Raw genomic sequence first — 26528 nt, 5'->3', positions numbered from 1 at the left:
ATGCTAAGAAAAAGAAAGTGAAAATTAATTGTAGGTTTGAATATGCAAATTCTTGAACCGTATATTTTCATTTCATTTCATGAACAACCCATTCGAGAAATAAGAATGAGAATGAAATTATAATTAGTTCGAAAGGCCTTGAACCAAAGAAAGATTAAAAAAACAACAGCTTCGCTGTCATCATTCAACGTTTTGAAGTAATGTTTAAAAAACACTAGAACCAAATCGAAGCAATGATACATTTAGGAAAAACCACTTATTCACTTATTTCTATGGTTATTTTCTTTAATTTTATATCAATCATACGTTATCAGTGTAAATATTTAGTTTCTTCGTGTTTCATAGAATTTGCCTTCTGAAGCAGTGTGGAATACAGATTACAACGTGTCATCTTAAAGAAAGCAATGGATATGATTTATGTTAATTTTTCAAATATAAAATTATAATATTTTTCTGTATCATTCTATATTCTAGATTACAAATTCTGTATCATTTTAAATAATAACATTTTACATTTTATGTATTTTTAATTATTTTGCGAAAAAAACATTCCAACACTTTTGATGTGTGGGGTTGCTTTTAGACAATCCATGGTTCTATATAAAATCTTATCTGAGATAAACTTTCTGAAAGTTTACACGTATTTTAGGTATTTTGTAGTCTCATTCTCGCCATTGCTTTTTATCTTCTGCCTGTCTTTTAAAGGAAAAGCCATGTTGAAAACGGATACTTCCACAGCACAGTTGGAAGGATAACATGACACAACTTCCCTTGGAAAAGAGCCAAGTTTGAGTTGAGTAATAATCTCTTTCTGAAAAAAAAAAAGAAAATGAAGTAAAATATGGGATGAAATAAATCTAAAAATCCCGTCACATGTGGAGACTGAAGATGTTTCTTTTTATTAGAAGAAAGATTTTTTCATTCCATCAGGTAAACAGACCAACTAGGCATGGGAACGTTCAGCAAAACTTAGTCACGGATAATTAATTACTAATTACAACGGACTCGTAAGTGGCTTGAGTATGGGATTACTAATTTAAGGGAAGGATACCTGGATCTACGACGGGTTCCTAAGGTCGGACCGGATTTGGAAGTGTGTGGAACTTCATTTCTGATTTAAAAATATTAAGAACCTGAATTTAATAGCGTAAAATATCGAACTCATGAATGAGAAGGTATGTGAATTTGTAATTAGAACGAACAGGGAGGACTGCAGTTGCGAATCTGAATCTCACATTCTATTTATCAAAAGAAACACGTATTAACCACACAGTGAAAATTATTTAATTGTAAATATTTCATCCTAAGTATCTTAGGACATCATCAGTACAGTAGTTTAAACAGTAATAGGAATAACATACAGTTAGGGCGCATGATTACAATAGAATCTCATTAAACGTGCGTAACGTGTTACAGAAGGGAAAAAAACTAGTAATTATTTTACACAATTTTGTATGACAATTTCCCATACTTTAGGAACAGTAAGAACATCGTTGCGGTTTAAATTTGGTCTGTGTAGTAGGGCTTCAGAACTTTCTTTATATAAACGTTCATGTTTATATAATTTTGCCACTACTTACAAACCTATCAACCAAATTTATAACTTGTTACCTTCTCCTAAGGACAAACTCTCACCTTTGATGTTGACTGGCGTTTATGAGATTCCATGCTCATGCAAATTGCCTTACTTTGGACAGACAGGTAGGTCTGTTCAGAAACGCATCTCGGAACATCAAGACCACATTCGTCTTTCTAAACCGCAGAAATCTGGCCTCTCTCAACACGGAATTGAAAATCCAAGTCATAGGATCTATTAGGAAAAGTCTAAACTTTTACATAGATCTTTATATAAACATGAACGTTTATATAAAGAAAGTTCTGAAGTCCTACTACACAGACCAAATTTAAACCTCAACGACGTTCTTACTGTTCCTAAAGTATGGGAAATTGTCATACAAAATTGTGTAAAATAATTACTAGTTTTTTTCCCTTCTGTAACACGTTACGCACGTTTAATGAGATTCTATTGTAATCATGCGCCCTAACTGTATGTTATTCCTATTACTGTTTAAACTACTGTACTGATGATGTCCTAAGATACTTAGGATGAAATATTTACAATTAAATAATTTTCACTGTGGTTAATACGTGTGTTTCTTTTAATTATGAACTCACCACAGGTTTCGTTATTTAAAAAAAAAAAAAAAAAAAAAAAAGAATTACATCTATAAAGCATCCAAACTTCTGTAGGTTTGGTATATATAACAGAATAATGGAACCTACTGCATAATAACATTTTTATAAAAGAAATTTGTCGTGATGCCAGTGACATAACCGGACGGATCAAGTAATAAACCATGAGTTAACCAAAGTCAGAGGCACAAGAAAAATATTGTAAAAAAAACGAAAAAATCTATTTTTCTTATTAATGTATTGTGTTTTAAAGAACGTTCTCTAAATGAAAATTAAAAACTAGGAGGCATTCTTCAAAATGGAGCAGATATAATCATCATTCTTTCTAATTACAAACTCATTGGTTCATATATTTCACATTTGATTTAAATTAGTTCTGTTTAGTGCTAAAGCTTTATATTAGAATTCCATAGACTCAGAACTTTTGCATAAAAAGTAACAATGGATATATTTATTAGAATATTACATACAAAATATAATACAGGGTGGCCATAAAATAAATTTCCCTCTTTGGAGGCACTGTAGATAAACCCAATAAACGGAATGAGACTAAATTTTATATAGAGATTTCTGAAGGCATGGGGAGATAAATTCCGCGAAAAAAAATTGAGTACCAAAAGTCGCCGACAGGGGAAATTTTGGCGCTGGTGGAGCCGAAAGCAGTTAAATATTTGCAGTAAACTCAGGTAAAAAGTATTATGCAAATTTTACTGTGCGTACGTGAAAGCAGTGCCACCAATTCCACTTAAAAAGGGATTGGGAATGTTATTCGAATGACTGACGAATTGTGCTCAATATGCTTCCTACCTTGCCTCGCTTTACTTGTTAAGTTGTTTTACCTTAAAGTGTTATCAGTCAGTTCTTTCCGAGGGCATAGCTGCCTCGATCCCCGGACATCACTCCATGTGACTTTTGGCTGTAGGGGTATTTGAAATCCATTGTATATGTTGGCGTTCCCAACTTGCATGTCTTGAAAGAGAACATGAAACGGGCTGTTATGAACATCCAATCCGACTCCTTACGCTCAGCTGTAGAGCATGTCGTACACCGGATGCAATTTGTTGTACACAAGAAAGGTCAACACATTGAAAATCGCGTATGTGGTCCAGGGGACCATGATTCTGATGAATGAAACATTATTTCCTGTGAGTTCAATCACTTCATTAATTTCTGTGTCTCTCGCAAGTTGTTGTTTTAGTTTAATTATTCTCATTATCATTGTAACACGCCACATATCCAGCTGGATTGAGTGACTCGGCTGTCGCTTACACCGTCGAAATGTTATTATTCCATTTTATCTGCCTTTAATGTAATTATCCACTTCTTTTCGGCTCCGCCAGCGCCAAAATTTACCCTGTCGGCGACTTTGGCCACCCTGTGTATATGAATTTTTAATGCTTAAGTTAACCATTCAAACTCAGTTGTCCAGAAAAATCCTTGATAGAGAATTCCTGCACATATAGATGTAACTATTATAATATAAAATAAAGATGCAAACCATTAACTCTCTGCTGTAGGCCCTCTAAAAACCTCAAAAGCGAAAATTAGTTTAAGGTCTAGACGAGGGAGATATAGAAAGTTCTGATAAACACCTAAAACAAAAAATGATATTAGTGATGAGTGTGCTGTATGTAAAGGAAGTTAGAAAAGCATATAACAGTGTGTGTGTGTGTGTGTGTGTGTGTGTGATTTTTTTTTAATACGGTAAGAAAACTCATAGTGTTCAAAACCAAACTCTTCGTGCGTGCGTGTGTATTTCAGACTTGTATTTATATTTCAGGCTCGTATTTCAGAGAACAAAGACAAAAAATGTTAAAAAGCTAAAAATAAAACTATTTTTCTGTCAGCTGGAGGGCGTTAACTCCAAACATTGTATTTTCATTAATTATTTATCACGCCCTCTGCATCTGCTACGATCCATTCTTTTCGGAAGATTACTTAGTAACTTGAAATCCTCTTAGAAAGAGATCAAGAGATAGAGGTTTTATTGAATAAAAGATAAGTGTGACCACCAAATTCAATAAATACTTCAGATATATTTTTAAAAAGACTCTTCGTAGATCAGCAGTGAATTTAAAGAGTATTCTGTCAGCGACTCTTCGGATTTTCTGCGTTTGCAAAGAAAATGAAATCAATAATGCCCTGAGATTTTATGTATTTATTCATTATATCTAAAACCGAACCGATAACACTCACTAGCAATTGAAGATTGCCATATTAGATTTTAGATTAAGGCCCGAATGCCATCGGCAAATTTTTCTCAAATGTTCTTGCTTGTTTCATGGACCTCAAAGCCTGTCCTAAAAGATCTGTTTGACTTTAAAATAGATTTGAAAGTAACATCATCCATCTGTATCATGTATTTTTAAGTGAGAAAAGTTTGTTTCTTATTTTTCACTGATGTCTCTTTTCGATACACGGTTTAGTTTCCAGGTTTAGTTTCTGGAACAGGCAAATAGAGTTTCTTCTTCCGGAAACTCTGGTTGTTAACTCCACATCTCAAGAAAGTCGACCATAGAATTCAGACTAATTCAGATACTATATACTGTATGTATAGTATTAGGGTTAGGGACCACGCGATCGCAGAAGTCTGCCACAGTCTCCTCCCTGTATGCCTATGAAAATCATTGACAACCTTGAACCAGCTATCTCTGGCGGGTAAAAGATGAAGATTAGCTACCCACCAGTCACTTAGAGGTAAATGGATTAAGCAGTTTTTTTTTATTCCTATACTTAGAAAATCGTCCAATATCAAACATGCAAATACCTCGCCACATTATAGGAATGCATTGCAAATGGAAACCACTGATGTTCTTCAATCAAACCACAATATCCATTACGCAGAAATGAGCATTATACATAAATTGATTATATTTTTAATTGTTTAAGCAGTTTTTGCTGTTTCAATGATTAGCTTCTGCAGAAAACTACTGTATATTAAGTTATTACAAATGCGAATAACTTACTTCAGCCATAAAGAATATCCGTTATACTTTTTGCTTCACTTAGTTATTGAGTGATATGTAAATCAGCATTCGAAGTTTCAAGTGCCGTTGCCTATCTAGTGCGCTTAATGCTTATCTCATGTCTTTTAGGCTGCAGATTTTTATCAAAGTTAAGCGCATTATGTTTTAGAATTATGTAGATGATTGAAGTGCATATTCTCTATTTTTTTTACCTTTTCAAACATAGCCTTTATACGATAAGTCATTTTTGTCCAAGTCCGTATGACTTTATGATTTTATTTCTTGGCATGCCAAGCTAAGCCTGACTTATGTGATTTTTTTTCAACTTCCTTAATGTGTTCAGTTTTTTGCTTAATTTCTCCTGTCTAGTCTACATAACTAATGCCACGCACAGTGTATTATGTGCACTCTCGGTTTTTAAAATATCCAATCAAGTAACTCTTTTCTTCATATAGGGGCTAATTAATTCTATGATAAGGTTAATTAAAAAATCAAAAAAAAATCAGCAACGCCTTTTATTCCCTTATTGGGAGTAGGCGAGGCCTTTATACCCTATCTAGCTTTTGGAGACTGAGTGGACAGTTCAGTCTCTACCGGTAGCCAATCATAGATAGCTAGCCCATGCCTATCACTAATTATAGTAGCCACCGATGAAGAGGCTTGCAAACAAGTGCTGCCATCTCTTGGTACCTAACCCTAACAAGATATGTTATTGTCTGAAATAATATTGGTACTATGGTCGATTTTCTTGAGTTTCGGGATAAAAACTCAAGTTTCTGGGAGGAAAAACTCGCTTGCCCGTGACAGAGATCGATTAACTCGTTAATCGGTGACTAGACTTGAACTTAAGTCTGACTTCGAGCGACCAAGCGCAGAGGACTCAAGCGCCACTTCCACCGAGCTACACAGGCCTCTTTTTTTATAAATTATAAAAAAATCAGCTAACGCCTTTTATTCCTTTATAGGGAGTAAGCGAGGTCTTTATACCCTATCCTATATAATCTACTACGTACTGATTTCATATGCTTTCTGTGTGCTAGAAAAACCATTTCATCTCTCTGTGAGACTAATTCCCTCACCTCCAATATTTTGTAAAGGTTCCTAGCGTGCATAGATGGAATTGGAAACCAGGCTGTCCCACCTCAAAAAAAAAGGCGTCGTTTCTACCAACTTTACTAGGAGGCTCAAGATTATATATATTCCTCTTCTTATTATTTCTTCCCTCCTCTTTTACCTTGCGGTATCAAGGATTTTTTTCTACATTTAGCCGTTACCGTATCGAGGATAAGGTGATGGTCCTATGGGGGGGACGAAAAACCCGAGTTTCCGGATGAAAAAACCCCTACCTGCGTATGAGACCGGCTATACTCACCTTTATATAGGCCAATTACCAATGAAGTATCAAACAGGGATTTTTGATTAAAATTAAGAACCTTCTAAGCTATCTGCCTTTACACTCTCTACTTGTAGAACCATCCTTTTGGCTTTTTAGATGCAGAAATGAAATAAAACTTTTCAAAACATAACTTTTATTTCTAAATATAAAATATTGGCATACATTTATTAAAAACAAACTTTTAATCGTATTAAATGAACATGAAGCTCCATTCATGGTCTTGCCATCAAAAAGAAATGTGTGTGCACAATCTCGATATTGCACTGAAAATTTCGAATACCAATGCTCTAAGCCAGGGGTCGCCAAAGTCATTTGCCCGTCGACCCCTTCAAGCGTTTCTTGACTTTTTATCGACCTTCTATATTTTACTATTAGTAAAATATAGAGGGTCGATTATTTTACTAATAGAACAAGCAAAAAAGACGCTTATGTGAGTTTTTAGATTGTTTATTTTATAGTTACAGTGTTTATTGTATGTATAATATAGTATATATTATTATATTACTATTACTATTACTATCACTAGTAATATCACTGGTATTACTACCAACGCTGCTCAACTCCCCAACATCGAGAAGTTTAGTTCGTGAATGAATAACGATTGAATTATAATATGTATGTTGATGAATTTTAGAACATTAACGCTCACTTGTATGTCGATGCGCAAAAATGAGACTGGGATCGAATACTTGTATCAGTAAATAAGAACCACGCATGCGTTGCAATCTCGCTCCCACTGCGCCGGCCGGCAGGAACCACAAACATCCGTTTATTGGTAAATACTTCATTTTGGCCTACTTGATTGGCCTGAGTAACTATTTTCATGAACTTACTCCATCTTGCAGGTCCTTCATGGACCTGTAAGATGGAGGTACTGAATCCCACGATTCACTCTTAATTGTGTTGTCATTACCTCCATGTCTTTTGTCATGGATGTAATCCAAGTTAACTGAATTAAATATTACCCATACAATGATGCCTTATGTTTTTCTGCCGACCCCTGAGCCCGAATTGACCCCTAACAATGTCATATCGACCCCTTTAGCGACCACTGCTCTATGCTATAAAAATAATAATTAATTTAATTTGTCAATAAAACTACCATCCAAAATAATCCTTATACTAAAGTTTATGCCTTAGCATCAAAAATTATTTAAAAGAAAATTAAATTATTTTCTTTTAACACATTAATTTCTAAACTGTTAAATGAAATGCTAACCTTTAACATAAATTTGCTAACGACAGCTTTCTAATATCTCAGAAAGAAAGTTTTATTCATTCTCTCTCTCCGACTCACATCCCGTTAGTTATTATTGCTTATTATTACTTAGCAGATATTACCGAGAGCCATGAAGTACACTAAAATGAATTCAGGGGAACTTATTTTAGATGGCCATCAAATGTTCGCTTAAAATGACCTCCCCCTCTTTCTAATTGGCCATTAAGTGAAGTGTAATCCCTTTGGCAACCTACACGCAGTAAGCCTGACTTCACGCCTGTCTCTGACGTTGATCGAGATAATGCTAGTATTGCTGGTGTGGTCCGGATGCATTAGCGAACTTCTAGAGTCGTGCAGGTTATCATTAATGGGGGTGGAATTTTCCCTTGCATTAGCCATCGGGCTCGTTCCGCCAACAATAATATTAGTTGGTAAGTAATCCTACAAGCCTGAGCCTCACTTCACCATTACACCTGTTCTTGATGAGTCCGGTGTTTATTCGTTCAATACTGTTTTCTTCGCTCACTAATATTTCATATTAGCCATCATTTGGCACTTTTTTTAGAACTATACGCACAACTGACTTAACCTTTTGTAGGCCCTTCTGATTCTGCATCTGTATACTACACTGGCATCTTGAATGAAGTCGGTGTTTCCGAGCCTTACCTTCATGGATAAACAGATGGAATTCTTATGCAAGATATCCAAAATTAATCTCCATTCCATCAGTATCATCTTTATTTTTTATAAAAGATGGAAAGATAAATTTGAAATGATATTAACGTCACAACCGATTTTCTTAGATATAGGATTTGTCATTTGTAACAAGTATAAAAGTAAGAGAAGCATTATAAGTGATTGTAGTTGTGTACAGTACTGGAAATGAAGCTTAGTTTAAAGTTAGCTGACTTCCAAGTAGATTATCAGTTAAAAGGAGTGAAAATAAAAATATAAAATTAATACAGTGTAACTAATGAAATGTGTGTAATGATTAAATGAGTTGAACTTTTTTACTACGAAGTAGCGAAGATTTCTCACTCTTTATAACTCACCCGAACATAATAATTCACCAATTTGAACAAAGAAAAGGATCTGGAAAACTTCAACTAGCTAACTCAAGTGCCAATTTTGATTCACCTGCATGGTAAAAAAATTCATAAGACACATATATGTCAATAAATGAAGACGTTCCCATCCATCTCCAGAAGTCATCTATTGGATTTTTTTCCCGAATGGCTATTTTACAGACGGAGCTTAAGTAGGTACAGAAAGATGTCCAAAATTTGAATGGTGTACTGTCTTAAATTTCGATTCGTGTGGGCCTCACGGAGGAACAAAATTACTAAGTGGATCTTTTCATGACGCCTCCGTAGCTCAGTCGTTATAGACGAAGCCTTTTGGGCGGAAAGACCTGGGTTCGATTCACGTGAGGAACCTTTATCTGGTCTCTTTCGACGAACGTTAGTTAGCCGGTCTCATACGAAGGTAGGGATTTTTTGTTCACCCGGAAACTCGGGTTTTTCGTCCTCCAGAACAGGCAAACCCGATCCGTGAACATATCATCTACAGACATAGGACACACCGGGAGACATAGGACTAACCACCTTATCCTTGAGACGGTATTGTTCTAATACACTGAAATCCTACTCTTCGTCTTCTATTGCCAAATGAAGACTGTTTTCTTCCCTGTTTGAAACACTTTCAACATTTCTGATTTCAACATTATGTTCTCAGTTTTTGAATCTTCTCTTTATTACTATCCTTCGCATGGAGTCATTTTTCTGTTCTCCATTTTTTTTACTTTCCTGCAGTTTTTAAGGATCATATTTCCTACGCGAAATTAAGAGATTTTGATGTCTTGCAAAATGACACCTACAACTTTTTAATTAGTCCGTAGAGTTCTTTTTTTTCTATTTTTAATTTTGTGACCTTTAAGTAAAAGAATCGATCGTGTAAACATGGGTATGTTGCGCATTTTCAGAGAACAGCAATAAATTATAATTTTAAAACGATTTTTTTATTATTTTGAAGAATTTCTTCTCTGAATGATGAAAGGGACTTGAAAAAGCGAATAGGATTCCATGGAATTCTATTTGCTTTTGTACTTTCTGATTTAAGTCTAAAGAAAAACAACTGAACCTTTTTTTTTGCTTCCTCTTCGTCTTCTTCACAAAAAGATCCGTTTTATGAAGAAAATTCAGATTTAAATATGTGAAGCTGCGAACTCAGCATGGCGATGACAACAATACATGTTCACTGATAGTTTCAGTTTGCAAATGTGTGTCATGATGGCACTGTTAAATTTAAAAATTGGCATATTAAACACAAGTCTATTATTTCGAATTTTTTTAATCTTTTACTTTTAATGGCACTTTTTTTTTTCATTTAAAAGATTGAATTTTGTCTTTAAGGTTTTCTGCCAGCGTTGTTTACAGAGTTACAAAGTATCCTGGATAATAAACGTGATAAAATGTGATATTTTATACAAGTTATAAATAAAACTTAAGTTTCTCCAAAAATCGACTTTAATTTATTGAATAGTTTGCAGTCGGAAAAAATCTTTGTTGATGCCGCCTCCCAGAAAGTGATACCCTGCGGGCATAGTGTCATATCGTCAATGGCAGAATTTGCATAATAAACAAGATTAATGCTTTCAACTCTGTATGATTTTCCACGCACACCGCTTGTAGTTTCTTAAATAGATAAGTAAATATTTTTGAGATGTTTAGTTTAAGTTATAAGTACTTTCAGTAACATAAATGTCGGTTAGTTTGCCGACTTTGTAGGCTAGAGCTATATTAGAATTAAAAATGATTCGATATCGCCTTTTTAACGGAACAACGTGATGGAAGCTTGATTTCACAAATAGTATACTATAATTGAAGAAACGAATGGATGAACAATGTCTGATTTGGGTGGTCCATTGATTTTGTGTTTGTATTGCCCAAAAATGAGATATCGTTAGTAAATGTATCCACTACAAGCTATTGTTAACATCTACCAAGTGGAACTTTTTTTTTCATCCGTAGCCCAGAAAAACAAAGTACTAAATTCAACGTAGACCTTACTCTCAAATTAAATAAATACGTAATTGTGATACATCAAATGGCATTCAAAATGCAGAATATAAACACGTCAGCCCAATTAAAATAAAATCTACAAATAAAGACATGACGTTATGGCATCTGTTAAAAACAGAATTCTGTTATATTTACGTTCTATAATCACCTGATTTGGCTGCCTTATTTTGATCATACGACCGCAGTTATATTTCCACATTCCGTGTCTAGTGTCATTAACGCCAGTCGCTACTCTCTAGAGATGTTGGGGGAAAGATGCAGTCGAAATCGTCAACTACAGCATGAAATATTATGATTTGAAGTATTGGATCGAATAAAACAAAACAAAACAACAATTCTCATTTATTTATATTGTAAACGTTCTTCTTTTGATGATTTTTGTTTTCGTCGTTTTTTTAGTAAATCATCAGGGCGGCTGTGATTTGTCTGATGCTGTTTTAATTATGCTACCACATCGCTATCGATTGGTTCATTTTAATGCAGTTTCTTTTAACGTATTACTGTGAATGTTTTTTTCGGTATCTTCCAGTATAACAGCATTGATGAGAACGCTTAGCACCGTGAAATATCAAGAGTTTACGACATCTAATCTCAGTTTTCTAGGATCTCAGCTACTCGACTAGTATTGCACAAAGATTTTTTTTTTTTGCTCTCATGACGACTGCAAAGTTTTGTGTAGATACGCAGGAAGTAAGATTTTTTTGAGTGATAATTTTCGAAGGTGCTTTCAGCAAATGGAACAGGATAGTGTTCCTAAATTTACAGAGGAATCTCAGTAAGAAGTTGTTTACAAAATGTTCACCAACAGCAGATTTTCTTTTTCAAACAGAGCAAGTAAGACTTATAAGTACTTACTAGTTGAAAGGAGAAAACTCTGTCTCTACGAATCTCCTGAGTAACGGTGATCAACAAGCTTATCGAACCGTATGCGAATAATGTACTTCACGTGCCCAATAAAAAAATCTGCCTACCTACCAGCCATGTTTTTCCATGTACTAAAGAAAATACTGACCAAAAAAAAACGCGGTTTTTATGGGATATGTTGTTTAAGTGAAGTTTATGAACTATTTATACAAACTGTAAAATTCTTAATAAATAATTAAAATAAAAATTTATTTTAATTTTAAAATAAATCCGCTAACGCCTTTTATTCACTAAGGAGTAGCCCGTTTAACCTTATCTAACTTTTGGACACAGAGGGAGGTTCAATCTCGACAGGTAACCGATCAGAGATAGCTGGCCTAAACCAGCGCTTCCCAAACCGTGTGCCTCAGTCCCCTTGGGGAGCCTTTAGTTTTGTTGAGGGGGGCCGTGAAATAATGAAAACAAATTTTAAATGTTTTAAGACTAAATAGATATTTTTGATCTTAAAAGAAATATTTAATTTTTATTATTTATTATTTCTTTTTCGTTATTTTTTTATTTTTGAATGGAAAAAATCACGCATTGGTTTTGGTTCACAAATTTTGCTTCCTGCGTATTTCGGCGCTTAATGAATATTAGTAAATATCTGCTTATTCATATAAGTTTCATTTCAAAGGTATTGATAAGAAGCACAAAAAAGCTTACAGACGCAAAATCTTGCTCATTTAAAATGGCCAAGATTTTCGCGCTTTAAATTAATGTTTCATTGCTAGTGTACACAGGTGCGGTCGATGGGCGGGAAAGAAATACGTTTGGGGTACAGGACGACTACACTGATAACACAGATCACATGTAATTTTTTTTTTCGATGGGGGCCGTGAAATATTTTAATTTTTCCAAAGGGGCCTTTACATCCATAAGTTTAGGAAGCACTGGCCTAAACGACATCCGGCGAAGAGAAGCAGACAGGTGATGCCATTTCGTGGTCTCTAACCCTAACACAATGTATTATTTGTGCGAAAATACTGTGGGTTCTACGGTCATTTACCAATATTTAGTAAAACTGTCTCGTACTATGCTGTACCGTTATAATATTCATAGTGGTTTTGTACCACAAGCATTTAGTCCTCCTGAGATGCCACATTTCGTAAAAGAACCCCTGATTATAGTTGTATCCAAACACTCTACTCATTTTCGATGAAATAACTCTGGCAACGATAAATGAATTCGTGCAACATTGGCAATCCGACCGTTTTTATGAGGTTGTTTTGCATCCAACTTCTATTTTAAGCAAAATCACAAAACACAAACTCCAATATTAGTTTATTTTAAAATATATAAATACAAAACAAAAGACGTAATCATAATTATCTCATTTCTGCATAGCTCTTCGGTTTCTATTTTTGGATGCAGGATTTTCTAGTTGTTCCAGAAAGAATATATTTTTCATTTGCACGGTAATGGCGAGAAATGCATGACAGCGCATGATTAACAAAGGCTGAGTGTGTGGCATTGTATTCTCCTGAGAGATGTTCATTCAGCAAAATGATCATTATCTTTAAATCAATCAGCGTATGACGTCAACAGCGAACTACAGTAATTAAGTGACTGACAGAGTTAGGAACTAGGCTTGAGCACGTGTCCCATGAATGCATGCCTTTAGTTTTCAGATTAAGAGTACAATTGATGTCAGAGTAAGTGTAATCAAAGGAAAATTTAATGCAGGATACGAATTAAATAATAGTTTCTTAAATTCGTTGTTTTCCAGTATAAATACATTATTTGAAGGTTTAGTTTCGTTTCTAAGTTCTCAAATATACATTATTTATTGCGAATTATAAAAATGTATGGAGTTTTAGACACTGTTTCCTGAATAAGTCAAAAACTCGCTGTTGTTTCTTTTGTAGTCAACATTGCTTGGAAATTTAGGGCCAAAACTGCCTTCGAGAATTTTTCTGAAACTGGCAGCATCTGTCTCTGAGCACTGTGATAAACTGTTTTCAGTTTCGCTATGCTGCCAATGGTGTGAGTTCTTTTGCTTTGTAAATGCAATGATCCTTGCGGTGTGTAGTTTATGTATTTCTTCTGAGTGAATTTCTTTCTATTCTCTGTCGGAATGAAATATTGTTATAGTGTCTGTTCACCTACCTGACTTCTTCTGACAATCCTTGTTATTTGTTGCCTTATTTATCTTACAGCAAAGGAAACTGATTTTAGAATGGAATTTGAAACGATGGAGGAGAAAGATAACCTGACAAATCCAAAGCACATGATATTCAGCATAAAAGTGCTGAAACACATCTCTCTCTCTCTCCTTTCTGACATTCTAATTATTTTTAGGGTCTTAATATAAAAATCTATTCACAGGTACACTTGAATAAAGTCAATTCAATCACCTCCCTCGCCTGTTTTTTTTTTATTCATTTTAATTAAATTAAATAGTTTCATTATAAAATCAATATATTTGAACTCACCTTGGAGTTGTTATCTGTAACAAACTGTCGGCGAGACAATTATTATTTAGTTGTTAAATATATTCATAAAATACTGCATCAGTTTACGATATATTTAAATTAATTTCCCAAAGACATCTGAAAACTTCTTTTAGATTGTGATCCATAAATATAAAAATGCCCAGCGATCAAAGCTTCTGTTTTCTATTTTATTTATGTTTCCATAGATGCGTGGTTAGAAATGTTTTCCACCAAGAAATTTACATTATTTATCACAAATGAAACTAACCAACCGGCGAACACACTATTGACAGAAATGATACAGCCTTCATTTCCTTAGTTACCTGAGAGTAACCTAAAAATAGCAACAACAATTTTTCTGTAATATAAATGTTATTCCAGCACTATCCAAAATAATACCAATTCTTATTTATAAAGACCAATATCTTTTTGCCATAGATTATATATTTATATGTTTGAACTGTTGAACCTACAGTCGCTATATTTTGCATGACTCCTTTGAACTATGGGAAGATGGTTGGTTGACATTATTTAAACCTCACATTTTTGCCATTGGTAGTTTATATCGAGAAATTGTTTGTTCTAGATTATACGAGTATGTTTGTCGTTGTCTTTTGTGAATTTGTTTTCAATCAACAAAAGATAAATAAAAAACTGTATAGCAACATGTTTTCAAATTATTCTTGCGGACGTGGAAATAAAAATCCAATGTCAGTGTAGAGAAACAAAATAAAATGAGATAAATCATAAAGCAGATATATATATCAGATTGTAACGATCCATCGTAATCCAAAATGAGCAACTTTAGCACAAGAAAAGAAATTTCTTTTGCTAAACATTAAAAATTGAGACGACCCTCAATTTTTGAAATTTCCTTCCAGCTTCAGAGGATCTGGAGCTGGAAGGAAATGTCATCAGGAATGTCAGTGACTTTATACACTTAGGTTCAACAATGAAAGAGGATGGTGAGGCTGAGAAGGAAGTAGGATGCAGGATACAAGCAGGATGGAGGAACTGGAGAGAGATGGCTGGAGTGCTATGCGATAAGAGGGTACCGATCAATCTTAAAGGCAAAATCTACATCTACAGGACAGTAGTTAGATCAGCTATGACGTATGCTATGGAAACTCTGGCCCAGAGGGAAAATAACATCAGCAGGATGGAGGTAGCGGAGATGAGAATGCTTAAGTGGAGGTGCGGTGTGACCAGAAAGGATCATGTGAGAAATGACTATGTAAGAGGAACGGTAAAAGTTACGAGCTTGAAGCAGATACAGGAGACAAGGTTGAGATGGTTTGGTCATGTGATGAGGAGGGAGGAAGAATATGTAGGAAGAAAGGTCATGCAGATGGATGTGCAGGGGAGGAGGAAGCTCGGACGGCCAAAGAAGAGATGAAGGGAGCTGGTGGAGGAGAATGACTTGAGGATGAGGAACTTGGATGTGGCTACAGCCCAAGACAGGAGGTTGTGGAGGAGACTCACTACAAACAGCGACCCTACTTAAGTGGGAAAAGCTGCAGAAGAAGAAGAGGACCCTCAAAATATTAAAAATAGAAATAGATGCCAATCACACCCAAGTCGTACAAATAAAAATAACTTCAAACCAAGATTCTCTTTCTTTCCAAGAATCACTCCTACATGATATTAGTTTCCAATTGCCCAATTTTTGTTATTGAGGTTAAAACGTATGTGAGTAAATTAGGAATGCTGGATATGGTAGCTTTCATCCCACACATTTCATCTTATCGCATCAGTTGTTCTTAACAGTTAGCATCTTTTAAGTACCGGTGTGTGTGTGTCCGCAGATAATCTTGTTCTAACGTTAAAACTAAATAATTCCAAAAGCCATTAAAAGTTTCTTTTCCCAGCAACACCGGATTATTTGTTGAGCAGTTTAATGGAAAGTTTTTTTTTTCTTTTCAAAGCGAAGATGCTGATTTAAAGATGCATCTCTTAAGATTCTCATAAAAGTCTTATAATGCAATTCGCGGCAGTAAATGGGCGCTTTTTTATTTGTATCAGAAAAATGGAAACTAAAGTCGAGATAACTATAATAATAAAAAAAAACCCTAATGTTCTTTTGGTAATGGAAAGAAGTTCACTGTTATCTAAACAATCTTTCATAAGCAGTTCTCTTTTTAAATGCTCCTCGGAAAGTATTTCAATTAGTGAACATCTTTTATCCATTTGCGCATGCTTGTCTGTTATCTACAAGGCTGCAGTTTTTCAATGTTAATCTATTGACGAAGCTGAATGTAATGTTTTAGCTACCAGGAAGTTCCCGTCATGCTTTAACAGTCTTCGCTAAAGTATTTCAGTAAAAAAGGAGGAGTTTTCTATATTTTATGTGTATGCGCTACCTCCAAGTTATTACTTTCTCTCTCTCCGTAATGCCAATAACTTTTCTCATAAGATATGGCTCTACCTATCAACAGCTACCAGATAATTAAATAAGTTTTCGCTGCAGGCGAAACAAGCATTATTCAGAAAGATAAAATATGGAGAGCGTTTTCTCGGATGAATATAATGCGCCTCCTGGTGGACTCAGAAGAAGTATTCAGATGATTATTAAGATTATGTGAGCTTATGTATATATATATACAGTATATACACACACACACACACACACACACACACACACACGCACACATACACGCTACCTTAAAAAAAAAAACCTAATAATAATAAAGTCGTAAATTTAATTTTAATCGTAAGTTAATAAGTAATTAGGTTTGTTCCATCCCAGGAACCGTAGGGTTATATTCTTTCTCTATATCAGCAATATATCATTCTTCGAGCACACGCAGTTGAAATTGGAGTCATTTAATATGCAAAGGCCAATAAAAATAAATGTAAAATGAATATTTTCTCCTTAAAATTCAATTTCGAATTTGTGCGTAATATTGTTCTTCTTTGTTTGTACATAAATAATTTCAAATGGTTTAGATAAACATTCATATCTTGTTTAGAATACAAATTCCCCATTTCTTAACATCTTTTGTAAACAAATGGTTTCTTTGCAAAAGAATAAAAAAAATCGCAGCAACTTGGGACGTTCTTAAGTAAGACTACTTATTTTCGTGCTTAAATAAATTTTCTCTTTTTTTTTTTATTCTATGTTTATATCATTCACAAAAATTGCTTTTTGAATGTCATAAGGTCGTTCTAAGTTGTATAAAAAATTCGTCGATCAAGTAAAGAAAACCGCAAGAGAGAATTGCATAATGTTTTTCTTTCTTGCAGCCTGAAGCAATGATTTATATTGAAGGCTTTACCAACTAACCACAAAAGAAACAAAAAAAAAATATGCAGTTATGGTGTTGCTTGGCAACTGATCATGGCTCTAGAACAGAAATGCGTGAGTGTTTCTTCTTACTTTTTTTTTTTAATAAACTAGCACATAAGGGAACTGAATATAACTGTGGACATGACAGGACTGTAATATCTCACGACAAAGAGTACAGGGACTTACTTGGAAACATACACAGTCAAGAACAATGCACATATTGGGAATGGACAGTTGCTTAGCAACCGCTCTGAACGTAATGGTAATAATTGCAGATAATGTTTCCTCCCCCCCCTCGCTCGTTCTGATACACACGCACATACAAGTCATATTTTTCTTTTGTTCTCCCCATTATTTTCCAAGTTATATTGTGTCTTCTGAAATTGCAGAAAAAAAACTCGCACACAGTGATGCATTGTCATTTTTGAGAATTGATTTAATTGCTCTCTTATCATTTGAAGAGTTAAGTTATATAATGTATTTAAATAAACGTAACCACACTTTTCCTCAAACCATGTGTAATAACACCAGCAGTATACGTGATGGCGCATTGTCTTGATGAAAGATGCGAGTTAAGTCAAATTCATAAAAGTGTCAGGGTGTTGTTAGCATTGCATTATCCATATTCTGCACGACAGTTAGCGTTCATCACATCCCTGGGCCTCCCTCCAGGAGAAACAGCTCCAGATCGTTACATCTCCAACACCAAGCTTCACACTTTGGACAATTCAATCGGATATTTAGTTTCCCCAGACATCCGACAAAGCAACACACGCACACCCATCTGATCGGAAAAGGGTGTGGCTTGATTCATCATTCATATCACGGACTTCCAACGCTCTGCTGAGCAGTCACGTCTTTTAACCAGCCTAGTTGATGTTGTTGATATCATGGTTGCTGTTATATAAACAGCTGCACATTAGCCAAATATATAATACCCTGCCACGCCTAGCCTCAATCCCTGTAGGTTCCTTGAACTCCTGTTGAATTGTTTTCCACATCGGAATGCCGAGTGTTCACTTTCGAGAATGCTTTGGTCCTTAGGTAAAAGTTCTTCTTGGGATGAGTTTTTCTTTTGACTAATGTGACACCCTCGAAATTCCATTCATTGATTTAGGGATGATACAATCGTTTTTACCAGTGCAACGATAAGCCATCTTGATAGCCCCTCTTTAGAAATAAGTTTTTTTCCTTGAAAAAATTACATCTGGTCCAATGTTTAACGTACCTGCTCTCCAGCCAACAAGCTCCGAATTCATATTCCACGCTCCTCCTCCCTTCCCATATTAGGACTACTGGGCCGTTGCGTTCGTATTAGGCATGGCCTATTACGATTTGAAACCGCAACCGCTTCGAGGATAAGGTGGTTAGCCCTATGCCTCCCTACTGTAGATGCGTGTGTTCACGGGGCTGGTTTGCCTGTTCTGGGGGACGAAAAACCCGAGTTTCCGAGTGAAAAAAAAAACTCTACTTCCGTATGACACCGGCTAACCCACCTTTAGTCGAAGGAGACCAGATAAAGGTTGCTTACTTCCTGGACAGGAATCGAACCCAAGTCTTTTCGACCAAAGGGCTTCGCCTATACGACTGAGCTACGGAGACTGATATCCCACACTAGGCATGGATATTCGTGATTATATTTTAGGAGAAAGAATAATTTCCTTGCCATGGCGTGACTTACACCCAGTGGTGAGCTATGGAAATTTTAACAAAGGGCTCGCATCGTCGAGCAAAAAAAAGCCGTATTTCACACAAAAACTTTTATTAATACAGCTTGTGTACAAATGCCATCAAAAAGTATAAGGGGACAATCACCCTCTAAAAGCTATCATTTTTAAACAAATATTTCATGATCTAAACATATTTGCACACAATCATCTGTGTTAATTTATCTTATATAAGAAAAACATTTTTTAACTATTAAAATATAATAAGAATAAATTTTTTATAATCGCACATATGCAATAGTCCGCATTTTTTTATAAACAAAATAAATTTCTTTTGTTTGCGATAGACGTTTTTATAACAAACAATTTACAAATAATAAATAAATAAATGTTATCTAAACACAAAATAATATTGAAATACGTTATACTGTATTTCTTTTTGTTTTTATACTTCAAGTGATAATTAACGATTTAACCATACGATTGGCTACCAGAAGGGAGAAGGGTAAAGATAGCGCATGCGCTTATTTTATTTTCAAACATGGGCACATTCGTTATAGAGGAGTTGAAACAATAATTCCAAATAATCTATACAGTGTCGAATAGACTAATTTTTGTTAGGATACCGTATGAGTTTGTCGCTTAATATATTTCAAAAAATTATGTTTGTTTGTTTTTTTTTTGAAAAAATAAAGTAAACAAGAAGAACAAGGGGCTCTCAAATTTGAGAAAAATTTAACAAAGGGCTCGCGCGAGCCCTCGCGAGCCCCTTATAGCTCACCACTGCTTACGCCGGTTCTTGTAAGCTGGAAAAGGCCTGAACAGTTCCCTATTTAATCTCCAGAGCAGTGTAAAAATGATAAAAAAAATCCTTAGCCATTCCAATTTCGTAACTTTTCGTTGGTTGGAGTCATAAAAAAATTCATGTAATACACGAAAGTATTAATGAACTTTTGTTAATTTTTAAGGAAACAATATTGAACTCAAAAAAAGTCAAAATAGGAAACAAAAGAAATCTTGCAAGCTAATTTAAAAGCGATTAACTTTCATCTGTCAACCTGAGGACTCCATTAAGATTTTAATTACAATCCCAAATAACTTTCACTGGATGTGTCACTCACTGAGATATTCAAGGAAATCAAAGCGTATAACATATTAGCTTTACATGTAAGTTATTATAAGAATTCCCGGAGAACACTTTAGGATATTTTTCATCGCCAAATAAAGTGAACGATTTTCGAATCAAGTGAGATTTCAGTGTAGTACTTTGTATTCTTCTCCAGACAGTGGCGCTAACGTAAGAGGACTTCGTCATCCTACACTATCACTATCGAAAAAGTGAAGGCGAACTCACACAAAGCAACGTTAGAGGAATAAAATATTTGCTAACAAGTGTACGTGCGCCGAGGATTTCTAACGTCTCTCTGAAAAGAGAAGCACATTTATATTCTATCTGCAGCACTCCCTTCTCTAACGAGATTTTCTCTTCCGTTTCAGTTTCTGTTCGGCACACACAATTGCCCATTTCATTATCATGTTACCCAACCCAACCTATCTTTAGCTATCCCCAATAACGAATGTATTTGTCGATCTTTCCACCAGATGGAGTAGTTACGGTACTATATTTTTATCTGATACTGTTAGGAGTTAGAAAGTCAAGTATATCGATTGTTAATTAACTTTATCGCCTAGAGAAAATTTTATTGCAGTATAATAAGCAATTATCACGGCGATGGCCATCTTAAATTTACGACTGTTTCAAAGGTAATGTAGATTTGATTATTTTTTCCCATTAATGATGTGTCTCTATGAGACATTTATTTTTAATACCACTTGCGGCAGTTAGTAAAATTCTACCATTTTTCTACAACGCTGTTTTATGATTTACCGCATAGATGGCGCTTCCGTAGTAACTCATTCAGTAACGGCAACGTCCTTTTATTGGAAAGACCTAGGTTCGAACACTGTCTAGGAGTTGAAGAATCTTTATGAAAGCCTTTCAGCTATTGGCTGAAAAGTTTTCATATGTAGGTGGTTGGGTTTTCCCTTGTCGAAGTTCTTTCTCCCGCAGAACTAGCAACACACACAATTAATAGACATGATACTTAGCCTCGTAGCCTTAGTTGTTTCGTTGGTAATTCCAAACAACCCGCATCTTGTAGTGCTGGAGGCAGATTGTTTGTTTGTTTCATTTATCCGGGCTCTCCCAATCAACTTATTATGTATGACTAGTACACATCTCATCTTTCATTCATTATTCGTGTTGAGTTAGTGTGCAACACGATTTTTGTTTACATAATTTATTGTTCAATTAGGGGTTATGATTATTAAATGTTATTATTATTATTACGTGGTACCTCCAGGAAGTCCAAGGACTCATCGTGGGAGGACACACTGCTCTACTTTGCTAAATACATCTCAGTCTCATCCTCTCCACTACTACTTAACTCTCCAACTACGACAGTCAACGCCATCTATCGCCCATCATCACCAACAACAGTTTTTTTTTGTCTGTAAGTTGCGTGTGTTCTGAATGCCGATTTGTCTGTACGCGGGATGAAAAACCCGAGTTTCCGGGAGAAAAAAACCTGCTACTTTCGTATGAGATCGGCTAACTCACCTTCAATTGAAAAAGCCCATATAAGGATTTCCCTTGTCACGACGAGGATCGAATCCAGATCGTTTCCAATCGAAGGGCGCAATGTTCTGCTGTTCTTCCAATTGCGCTACGGCGGCTTAAAATAAGAATCCCCCCCCCCAATGTAGAACTCATCTTCACGGCAGGTTGAGAAATACACGCACGCTGTTGTTTTCTGGTGGCTTAAATGACCAATTTAAGGATTTGAAGGAATCCAATTCACCAGAACTGCGCATGAAAAAAAGTCAGTAAATTTAAGAAACATGATAACCCAGGAATACGTTTCCAGTTAATTAACATTGAAATCATTCTACTTAATCATAGCATCCCGCAACGAGCCTATTATCAGCGAATGGTGAAGGTAATCATGTGCTCAATTTCCGTTCGATGAACAAGCCAGAGTTTAATAATAAACTCGCAAGAGTCTACCTAAGAATCGTATGCTACATACCATAGCATATTCTTAGGTGGTTGGATTTACGATAGAAGTAATTATAAGGCTATTAGACCAGTGTCTAATAGCCTTATAATTACTTTATAAGGCTGCGTGTCCTTTTTGGGCACTTTATTTTTGGAGAAGAAAAACCTTGTCATCTTCATATGAGTCCAGGATAACTCACATTCAGTTACAAAAATCTCCTAAAGATACTTCACGTCCTAAATGGGATTTGAACCTAGTTCTTTTCCAATCTAAGACAAAGTGCTGCGTCATCATAGTCACTATTCTGCGGAAATATCCGCAGTGCAGTCGCTATGATTTGTTTATAGCAAACATCAGCAAATTTCTTCTGTATAATAACAATGCAGAACATGAAACACAAAATGGTGGAGTGCATGATTAGAACAGATGTTGAATGTCATATTATTATATAGTAATGCTAAAAAGTAACAGAAAAAGTATGTAAATTTCAGTTTTAATGTTAATAAATGCCTTCCAAAATGAAAATAAGTTGTCACGATTACGATGTCATAACAATAGTTAATTGCGTAATATATCTGGTACTGTATCCCTTCCAACTCAATTGCATCATTTAGAGCATAAGCTGTAGTTCCAGCTATTAATATTATCGCATCCTTATGACTGTGGTAAAACGTTAATACGAAAAGTGTGTTGCATTTCATGAGCTGGGATATTCACTGAGAGATTAACAAAAAAGTTGATATCTATCAGATTCTCATCTCTTCAAGGAAAAAAACATGAGATAAACAGCGTTAAGAGGACTCTTGGAAATTGAAAGAAGATTGCTGCTGTGATTATCACTCCAAAATCGTAAGACTACACCAAATGAACTGAAACATCAGTAGGATGTTGATGCAGAAGTCAAGTGAGTAACGCTACCGTTGGATTGGTTAGTAGCAAACAGTCTGAAAGCCTATCCTCCCAAAAAAAATACTGTAAAATAGTCTTTTGCTTTGTATAAAATCGTGACTGTAGGTGGTACGTGGTAATTGAAATTCTAGCTAAATGGACCAGACGAAATTTAGTACTTTAGACATATATTTCTAAAGCCTTTCATTATGTCTGTTTGTAAAGGTACAGTCAAATTTCCTAATTCTCAGAAATTTCTTTTTTTAGTGTAACCTACGAAAAGTTGGGAATATATAGTGCATTAGTACCTTAGATAAGGTAAGGATTTTTTCCTTTTTTTTAAAAAAAAATCATCCGAAAATCCTGCGCTAGAGACCAAACATGGAACACGCTTCCAATAAGCATGCATGATGTCACACCGGTTAAAGAAATTAATTTACCATCTGAAGACTATTACAAACATACACATAGTGGAATTGGAACGAAAAGCTCACTGTTTATATTAAATGAGGCTTATACTGTGAACCTACTGTACATGTTTGCATTCCTGTTGAGCCTCGGAGGCCTTCTAGAATTGGAATCGAAGAGGTGTAGGTGACTTGGATCATATGTTCATTAAGTACAGATTTTACTATCTAAGTTTGAGCTTTGCTTGTTAAAATGATTCATTTTATGTCAAATTTCAAGAGAACTTTTTTTTGAATGGCCAACATTGTATTAAATATGAGCATTGAATTGTATGTACAGTGGAGGTTATGCGTGTAATATCTTTAGCAAACAGAACCTTTGATGGAGATGCTATTTTGTTAAGTGTATAAAAGCTACTTTGATATCGTAGACCTTAAGGATTATCTAGGCTGTTTATTACTTTTTTAAATAAAAATCATTTGTTGCATTTTGTTCAACCCTAATGCAAATGGAAAAAAAAAAGAAATTTAACGAAGTATTTTTCCCAAAGTGTATGATCAAGAAGCTTCATTTTAGGGTGCAGTTAATATTATTAAGAATTTCCATAACTCAAGTAGTTTCGACGAAGAAGCTTTTGTGGGAAAGACCTTCGTTTGAATCCTCTATGACTTGAATCGTCATTATTATGCCTTTTCAATAAAAAGATGAATTAATCGGCCTCGTACGGAGGTAGCAGCTTTACTCCCTGACATTCGGACTTTTCATATATATAAAGACATAAAATACCGTTGGAAGGCAATGGGAAACTACCTTGCTCTATAATCACTATTCCCTAGTAAAGTACCATTGCTACTCTAACCAACCAATCTTCGGATTGAAGAACCCAAATTAAATAATAAATATTATTAATAGCAAATCGGCTTCAAGTTTTAAAGGAAACATTCCTTACATGTAGAAATTACGAAATGTGAAAGAAAAGGCCATATATTTTAGAAATCTAAATACCAGTCTCAAAATTCCATTGTGAGTACCACAAAAAAAGTTTTTCCCTCGATCTCTCTCTCTCTCTTTGATTTCACTAAATGAGTTCGGATTACACTAAGTGGACAGTTCTGCGATGTAAAAGCGGTTTCGTCGCTTATACCAAAGTGTATATATTATTCAGAAAGTGGTTGAACACGTGTGTATTTAACTGGTAAAAACATTTTCCTTGCACGTTTCCATTAACGCATTAGGAAGACAGGCAATAAAATCCCTCTTTGTAGCTTCATTTTTATGGTATTGACAAAGATCAGACAGAGAGAATGAGAGAGCTGGAAGCTTTCTCATGGGATATGTGTTTTTTCTTTTCTTGATTTTGTTTCGGTGTAGGCGATTAATTGGATTGAGGTAATTAATTAAAAGTAAATTAACGGATCAACGTATGCCGTACTTACAGCTCAGTCCAATTTGCAACCCATTTCCCAAATGCATTTTAGGTTAAATAATAAATAAATAAAAGTATTGCCACGTGAAAGCCTTTCATTTAATGACTAGTTCAAAATAAAATTCCCTAGATCTTATAACGTATGTTATACTATCCCATCAGTGGTCCTAACAGGCATAAGGTGTTCTTGGACTTCGCAACCGTAACTCGAGGATAAAGTGGTTAGTCCTACGCCTACACCCTCTCTCTAAAAAGAAACTGAACTTTTCAATAGAAGAAATTAGTGGCACCATCTGTTATATCTTTTTGTTGTCGAATCCGGCAACCTTCATTTGTATTGTATCAACTGTTTATGACATTTGTTTCATGAGAAGCCGAGTTATAGTACCAAGAGTGACAGTGTGTTTTGACGAACGGTCGGTCTTCACGATATTCATGACGTACGCAACGAATTCTCGCTATCAATCGCTTCAAAACTTCGAAATAAAACACACCATTGACCGTTTGGCCAAGCGGAACGAATTCTTTGTGGATAATGCCCTTGGAATCGTAGAAACAAATCAGTATTGTCTTTACTTTTGACTTCTCCAAACGATTTTTTTTTTTTTGGATGCTCCTCTTCTGGTGGTCTCCACTCTCCACTCCACTCTGGCGCTTTGTTTCGGGCTCATACTCAAAACACCATGTTTCGTCACCAGTAACGATCGTTTCAAGGAAGTTTGAGTCCTTACGAGAGGTCTTAATGATGTCCTTGCAGTGTTCAGTTCGATACATTTTTTGGTCTTCGGTCAACTTGTGGGGAACAAATTGCGAATTCAATTTACGAAGGCCCAAACTCTCAGACAAAATGTTGTGAACAGTTGATTTTGGAATCCCCAATTCATCTTCAATCAATCTCACGGACGATTTCGGGTTTTCTTTGATGAAATCACGCACTTTGTGGATGTTAACTTTGCTCAGTCCAGTTTTTGGACGGCCCGGCTTTTCGTCGTCCTCAAGCGTCTCACGACCATTTGGAAATCACTTAAACCACTCGTAAACTTGAGTACGGGATAAGCATTCATCGCCGTATGCTTTTTGATGTATTTGATTTCGGTAAAACGTTTGCCAAGTTTAATACAAAAGTCAATCGCAGCTCTCTGTTTGAATCTCATTTTCCGACCGTTCGTCAAAACACACTGTCACTCTTGGCACTATAACTCGGTTTCTAATGAAACAAATGTCATACACAGTTGACACAACACCAATGAAGGTTGCCGCTTTCGACAACAAAAAGATACGACATTTGGCGCCGCTAGTTCCTTCTATTTTCGAAACGTTCGGTTTCGTTTTGTACAGAGGGTGTATAATGTATATTATACGATCTATAATATATCTTTCTATATTCTGATACCAAATTCCGACATAAAAATCATCGCCTGATATGTATGAGAAATAAATGATTGCCGTGGTGTGGGTAACATAAAAACATTCTCAATTCACCCAAATGCTCTAACTAGAATTTTATGCTATGAACCTTCCTGTAAGTGTATGTATATGAGAATCATGTTTTGGTTTTAGAAGTCAGCAAACTATCACTTGGGAAAGGAGAGGGAAAACGTT

General features: G+C 35.3%; 1 protein-coding gene across 1 annotated transcript in view; it reads right to left on the bottom strand.

The window, feature by feature from the left end:
- Positions 1–26528, bottom strand: part of amon (prohormone processing protease amontillado) — a 193386-nt gene that overhangs the window by 123544 nt on the left and 43314 nt on the right. The gene's annotated exons all lie outside the window — the stretch shown is intronic.

This window comes from Typopeltis vanoorti, chromosome 17 (genome assembly GCF_054136105.1).
Source record: "Typopeltis vanoorti isolate ZY-2024b chromosome 17, IOZ_Tvanoo_1.0, whole genome shotgun sequence".
NCBI lineage: Eukaryota > Metazoa > Arthropoda > Arachnida > Uropygi > Thelyphonidae > Typopeltis > Typopeltis vanoorti.
This window is presented reverse-complemented; position numbering and strand designations above follow the sequence as displayed.